Source organism: Gavialis gangeticus, unplaced genomic scaffold (genome assembly GCF_001723915.1).
Source record: "Gavialis gangeticus isolate Ggan-Ray unplaced genomic scaffold, GavGan_comp1, whole genome shotgun sequence".
Classification (NCBI taxonomy): domain Eukaryota; kingdom Metazoa; phylum Chordata; order Crocodylia; family Gavialidae; genus Gavialis; species Gavialis gangeticus.
Window position 1 is genome coordinate 19,220,687 of NW_017728996.1, and position 7,575 is coordinate 19,228,261.

Here is a 7,575-nt window from a genome sequence, read left to right on the forward strand (position 1 = left end):
TTTGTTTTCCCTTCTACACTTTTTTCATGCTGTATTCACGACGAATATGAAGGTAGCTGCATCTTGATTAAGCTCATGCAGTCCTTAGAGAAAGCTCTTTTAAACCCTGAAGAGTGTAATTTATCTTGGGCTTCTACCCTCAGAAGAAATCGATCATATGAGCTTTTGGTGTTCTTTCCCCAACTGTTCTTCTTGACATAGATATTGAGGTTTGCATAGCACGGGTTTACACGGTGCCTGGAAATAAATCTCTGTGATTCGACAGGACTGCTTTAAGGAGAAGCATATGATACAGATGCCTTCTACAGACACAATCTGCACGCAGAATATACCTGAAACAAAATCACAACGGTAGGCTGTATGCCACTGTTTCTAAAGAGCAGGTAAGGTTTACAGACACGTGCCAAACTCATCCCTGGTGGTGGTGGTAGTCGTGAATCAGAGAATCAGAGAAAAATAAGGCTGGAAGGGACTTCTGTAGGTCACCCACTTCATCTCCCTGCTTGAGGCAAGATTGTCCTTATCGATGGTATCCCATACAAATCCTTGCCTACGCTGTTCCTAAAACCGCACAGTGGTGGCGTAGTTGTTATTTGTATTCTCCTAGTGCCTAGAGTTCCAGTTGTCATAATGGTCATAGCAGAAGCGCTAGCATCGCAGCCCTGTCGGATTTTAATGAATCAGTGAATTCTCCTAAATACCTGTCAGCAGCAACCTCAGACAGGACATGAAAAGAAGAAAAAGAAGAAGTGCCTAGAAGCCCCTGTCAGAGACAAGGACTCTACTGTGCTCGGTGCTGTACAAACACAGAACAAAAATGACAGCCCTGTCCTAAAGAGCCTACAATGTAAGCAAAGATAAAGGCTAGATACAGACAGACAGGGACTACAAGGTAGCAATGAGGCAGTATCGGTCAGCTCAGTGGCTGCAGTCTTGGCTCAACAGCTGAGCTGCTGTCACGTATTGTATGGGCATCGTGGCAGAGTAGTGTGTGAAGGAGGGTCTTGAAGGAGAAAAATAAGATAGCCCTGGGGATGCGAGTGGGGAGTCCTTGCCAAGTGTAACGTAGGGTATGGGAGAAAGCACAATGGTGCTTGTTTGGAAATTTAACAGGGGGGTGATGAATGCTGGCATTGGAAGCTGGTTTGAAACAGGGCTCCTCAGCCTTTCAAGAGGAATGAAAGATGTTAGGGTGAGTGGAGGCAAGCTGTGAATGTCCTTGCGGGTGAGGCCAAGTATCAGATCTATAAGGCAATAGTAAAGAAGGAGCCAGCAGAAGGTGGTAAAGAGAAAGTCAAAGGGGATATCTAGCAATATGATCTTCTGTGTGAGTAGAAATGGAGGAAGGCTTGCATAGAAAAAATGAAATGCTGAGAGTTTTAGCTGCATGGATAGTTAGGAAGTCCTGTAGCTTACAGATGCAATGCTGAAAGGATTTGCCAGACTTAGACATAACCTATATGTGAGGACAGTGGGTTTCCAGTCTATGGACTGGAATTTCTAAGGGCTACAGAAATACAGAATATTATTATTATTATTATTACCAATAATAACACTAATAGTAATCATAAATAACCATCATAGTAGTAATAATAATAATGATGATGATAATAAAAATAACACTAATATTGATGCCTGTACTCATTTTTGTATTGTAATACACTAAATTAAATTAACCATAAATCACCACAAGTTCCATTATGAACTTCCTGGTCTTTGTTTTTATGTTTGTAATGAACCCTGTAATATTGCACAGATTTGGATGGTTGATGTGAACTGTTTGTCTAGCTCTGCCAGTCATTTTCTTTGGCTGGACACCAGGCATGGTGATTACTTGCAAATAAATCTTTTATCCACAGCTACTAGCAGGCATCTCTTCTGACTTCATCCTCACCATCTTTCTGACTGCTCTTGCTCAGAGAAAAAGGGACTGAATGGTGAGTACTCTGCCCTTGTAACCAGTTTGACAGAGCTCATGGGACACAACATAACTAGTAAAGATATAGCTGTCAGTGATGCACTCTGTTACTTGTCTCGTTGGCAGCTGTTCTGAAAGAGACCTCATCCACTCTGCTTCAGGCCTGTCCTATCACTGCCATCATCAGTAAATTAAACCTGATGGTAAAAGTCCCACAGACATTAATTTTCCAGCAGGTTATGTTTCCTGTCTTGGGAATAAGCAAATCTGAACAGCTGCCCTGGTATTAAACTCCTGCATATTTCATCCCTGCAGGTCATCTATTAGAAGGTAGTGAAGAAGCTGTGCTCTTTGTTCAGTAAGTTAGTGCCATGTTTGTTATAGTGCACAGCAGTGGGGACATCTTTATTTACAGATCATTACAGAGATGAGCTCTGCAGCAACAGGCAGCAACACTTGTTTTTTCTCAAGTGTTTTTACAGTATTTGGTCAAGTGAAAACTATGCAGATGCCTGCTGGCTGAACAATGCACAAGAGCAGAAACAGCGCGAAGGAAATGCTAGGGAAAACAGAGAGGGCAGGCACAAGAGACAAACTGCTGGGCCAGGAGTAAGGGGACTGTGGAGAGGAAAGACCCATTAAAGCAGCTCTTCAAAAAGCAATTTCAAACTTCAAGAATAGTAAATATTAGCAGGGCATCCCTTATCCAGTGCTTTCCTGTTCCCAGCATGAAGCAAAAGGAGTGTTGATATAAGAACCGGTGGTGGTGACTCTTTGTTCCCCGTGACTCCCTCACGCCAAGGGGACGTCACAGGGGTGGTTGAGAGTGAGGGGCGATGGCCAGAGCACAACAATACCCACAAACCATAGGTTTCTTGTGTGCACAGCTTAGGTTTGGCTGGACTTACAGCTACCAACAAGACAAGTAACAGAGTGCATCACTGATAGCTATATCTTTACTATTTCTGTTGCGTCCCATGAGCTCTGTCGAACTGGTTACAAGGGCAGAGTACTCACCATTCAGTCCCTTTTTCTCCAAGCAAGAGCAGTCAGAAGGATGGTGAGGATGAAGTCAGAAGTGATGCCTGCCAGTAGCTGTGGATAAAAGATTTATTTGCACGTAATCACCATGCTTAGTGTCCAGCACAACTTAGGGCAGCCGCAGTGCTTCTCTAAGCTTGTCTATGTCAAATCAAGCCCCAGTTGGCTTCAGGATCAGTGTGAGTGTGCCCGCATGGGTGAGCATGCCTATGCTTATACTTGCTTTATGCATGCACAGAGTCATCTGTGCCTGACCTCCACCAGCCTGCACTGCAACACAGCCTTTCAACATGACACAAACAGGGCTGGGGTCACAGGCACATTTTGGCTGGCTCTTGAGTAAGTGCACAAAGGGATGGATAAGTCCTCCCCTCTCTTCACTTTCGTACTCCATTGTCACGTGTCTCTTAGCTATTCAGAATTGATAGTCATTAAATGAGTGATCCCTTTAGTCCCAATCATTTTACTTCATTGAATGCTATATCAGTTTTATTCCGGGCATCTAGGTTGTTGTGTGTCAGTGGTATTAATTTACTGTTAGTCACTCCTTTCCCATACCTATTCCCCACCCTCCCCTTTTTCAATATGATTTGCTTTATGCAATTCCTTGATAGTTTCTCCATTCATTCTCTCAGACCCATGCATTTGTTACCTTTCTAGAGGAGACACCCACTATGCTTGAACTATTTCATTGTACAAGAGCATGAAATTGGACTAATCTGCAGATAATTTATGACAAGAACAATGAAGAAAATCTCTTAATTGATGACATTTGTATAGGTTGGTTCACCAGAGCTGTACATTTCATGTGCATTTCCCTTGGTTTTAAAGGAGGACTCTTTCACCATATGTATATAAGGGAAGAAGAAGACTGAAGTGATGTTTCAACCTGCACCTTGCACAGCACCCCAGGAACTACACGTCTCAGTTAAAGGCCAACAACTGTCTACGGTCAACAAGTCTGCCCATCTAGGCAGCACACTCTCCCATGCTGTCCACACCAATGACAAAGTCAACACAAGGCTAGCAAGAGCAGACTCTGTAAGTCAGTCTCGGACCACAGGGGCATCAGCATGTCAACGACACTGAAGGTTTACAGAGCCATCATTCTCCCGACCCTCCTTTATGCCTGTGAAACCTGGACCGTCTACGAGCGTCATGCCAAGAGACTAAACCACTTCCACCTGTGCTGTGTGCAAACGATACTAAAGATCAAGTGGCAGGACAAGATTCCAGACACTGAGGTGCTTCAGAAGATCAGCTCTCCCTAGTATCCACCCCCTACTGAACCTGGCACAGCTAAGATGGGCCGGCCACCTTTCAAGTATGCCCGACACTCGCCTGCCAAAGAAAATCATCTATGGTGAACTGTCAAATGGAGTATGCTTTTGAGATGCACCAAAGAAGTGCTACAAGGACACCCCAAAAGGGTCACTAAAGAGTTTTGGCATCAACCCGGAGTCGAGGGAGCAAATCATTTATGACCGTCCATCCTGGAGGTCATCAGTCCAGAGTGGAGCACTGGTCTTTGAGCAGTGGCACAGAGGCAGTGAGGAAGCGTGTGGCTAGGAAAGCAAGGACCTCTTGTGTCCAGTCCTCATCGCTCTCCCACCCCTGTTGCAGCAGATAGTTCAGGGCAAAGATCAGGCTTGTAAGTCACCTACATGCCCATGCGACCTAGTCTCCCCCCTCCTCCCCCCACTTTCCCCTCTCTTCTTTTTCCTCTCGTTCTCCCTTTCTCTTTTCTCCCTCCCTTTTTCTTTCCCACTTCCTTTCTTTCTTCTCCCCCCCGCCGCTGCTGGATGCAGTCATGTCTGCTTGAGAAGGATGAACAACACGTATAAGGAAAGACATAGGGTAAAGCTTGGGAAATGTCTTTAATTGTATTCTATTTACAGTAGCAATCTACCCTTGATATAAGAGCTTGGCCTTTGTTATCTGGTTGCATTCGTGCCATAATCTATTTTAGAAGTTTTGATGATATGATGTAGTCTGAGAAATTACTTATTGCTTGCAGCATGCTTAGCTTCCAGGTTACATCTTAGTTTTGGTGTGCCCTGTAGGAGTGACACACAAAGGCACTGCTAGACAGATTTTACTTTATGCAGGACCCAGCGGTAAGATTATTTATTAGGATAGAGCCATACCTGCAAAAGAATGCCTGCACTGCCTTTGTAGTGCACCTTATATTGATTTTGAAATCCTGCTTATGATTTTCAGGAAAGATCAGGATGGCTCGTTCATATAGCCTGCATTTGCTAAATCCACCCAATAACTGCCTATTTACGGTTCAGAGCAAAAATGTCTTGTGGTACCACCATTCAATCAGATGTTCTCTGAGTTTTGATCCTGAACCATTGTGATGAATCTGGGTTCTGGACTTACTGGTCTTCAAATTAACAAATTTGGACTCTCTCCTAAAATGTTTAAACTAACAGGTGAGTTTTGATAATGGAGCAGATCATGGAGGAGTTTACTTCCAAGCACCTGGAAAACAAGGTGATCAAGAACAGCCAGCGTGGATTCATTGAGAGCAAATTTTGCCTGTTTAACTTGACTTCTTTCTATGACAAGACTGCAAACTCTGTAGATAGAGGCAGTGGGTAGGTAGGGTAGGGTGTGGACTTCCCATGACGTTCTCATTAGTAAGATAAGGAAATACAGACAAGATTAAAGTATGGTATGATAGTTGCAAAAACAAATTTGTGGATGATAGCAAATTGTGTAGACTTGCAGACACTCTGGAGGGTAGGGCTAGGATCCAGAGTGCCCTGGATAAACTGGAGAAATGGTCCACAGTCAGTCGGATGAGATTCAACGAGGACAACTGTAAAGTCCTCTTCTTGGGACAGAATAATTGCATGCACTAGTACAGACTGGGGAATGATTTCCTAGGCTGCAGTACTGCAGAAAAGGACCTGGGAGTCATAGCAGGTCAGCAATGTGAATATGAGCCAACATCTTGTTGCCAAAAAAGCAAGTAACATGCTGGGTTGGATTAACAGACGTGTCACTTGCAAATCACGGAAAGTGATCCTTCCACTCTATTTTTATTTTTTTTATTGTATTGTGGTTCCTAGAAATGGAAACAAAAAGCAAACCAAAGCAAACAAACAAATCAACCAAAGCACACCTTACCACAACATTGAAAAGACATTTAAAATGACAGGTTAAGTGATAATGAAATAATTTCCATTTAAAATGCTGTGGATAGTTCTAGATCAGTTTTAGAAACATTATTGTTCATTTATATGCATGTAAAAAGCTGGGTAATGAGCATGCATGGACAAAAAAACCACATCCACTCATGTGCCTAATGTATTTAGTAGGCACAAACATTGCATGCACATGAGCAGAGCCACAATCATAGCTGGGCATGTAATTGTACTTAATTTGTAATTTTACAATGCAGATGTGGGCTAATCATATGGAACAGCCTTTCAGCAATATATCATATTCTATAATTCAAGGATCTAGCTGGAACCAATGCTAATAGTAGCATAAAGTGTATAATGTTTCTTTAAATAAAGAAGTGCACGCACCTTTTAAAGAGGCATCAGTCATTCCTTTTGTCTTCATTTGGGGGAGGGAGAAGAGAGGCTTTTATTGTACATGTTTGTATAAAATTCTTAAAACTCCACTGATCCTGGAACCATCAACGTTTCACACCCAGGTCTCCTTTCCTTATCAATAATTCAGTGGAGTTGTTTATGATAGGAACATTTGTGCGACTTTCCTGTCTTCACAACAGTGATTCTTGGGTGTGTGTGTTTGCATGATTCCTTGCATATAGACATGGGGACATTATTTTTATAATGATCTCACTAATGATCATTGGGGTATGAGTGTGTGTGTGTGTCCAGATCCACTGGGAGGGGCAGTCTGTGTGTATGTGTGTCCCCAGATCCAGCGTGTGTGTGCGTGTCTCCAGATCCAGATGCAGCAGTAACAGCAAGTGGCGGCTGTGAGGACTAACTCAGCTGTCACTTGCCCCTTGCTGCTGACACATCCCCAAACAGGACTCTGCACCTGGGGTTTTGGCAGCCAGCCCCGTCCCCACTCAACCTGCTCCCAGACTCCCTTGACCTCCGGGAGCCTTATGTGCCAGGTCACACAGTTGCACTGGCCGGATCTGGCCTGCAGGCCGTACATCTGACACCCTCAATGTAGAGTTTGGATACAACAGCAACATTCACCTCCTGCTGCACACAGGCAAATCTGTCGGGCCCCTAACCTACAGGCCCTTGCACATCCCTGACTTGTAGCCATGAGCCTCTTCCTGGTTTCCATGCAGCCATTCCCTAGGCATAGGCATAATGCTTTGCACATGAACCATTTCAGCAATAAGTGTGGTGCAAGTAAGCCGGAGCAGTTGTCGTGAGAGCTTCAGGGCCTTGGTGTGAAGGGCTGTGTGGACAGTTCAGCAATCCCGCACTTCACAAATGCAATGCTGAAAGGATCTGCCAGACTTAGGCATAGCCCATATGGAAGCACAGTGGGTTTCCAGTGCAGGGACTGGGATTCCTACCAGAACACAAGCAGGTTCCCAGTGCAGGGACTGGGATTTCTGCAGAAATAGAGGTGGGTTCCCAATGCAGGCACTGGGATTTCTGCAG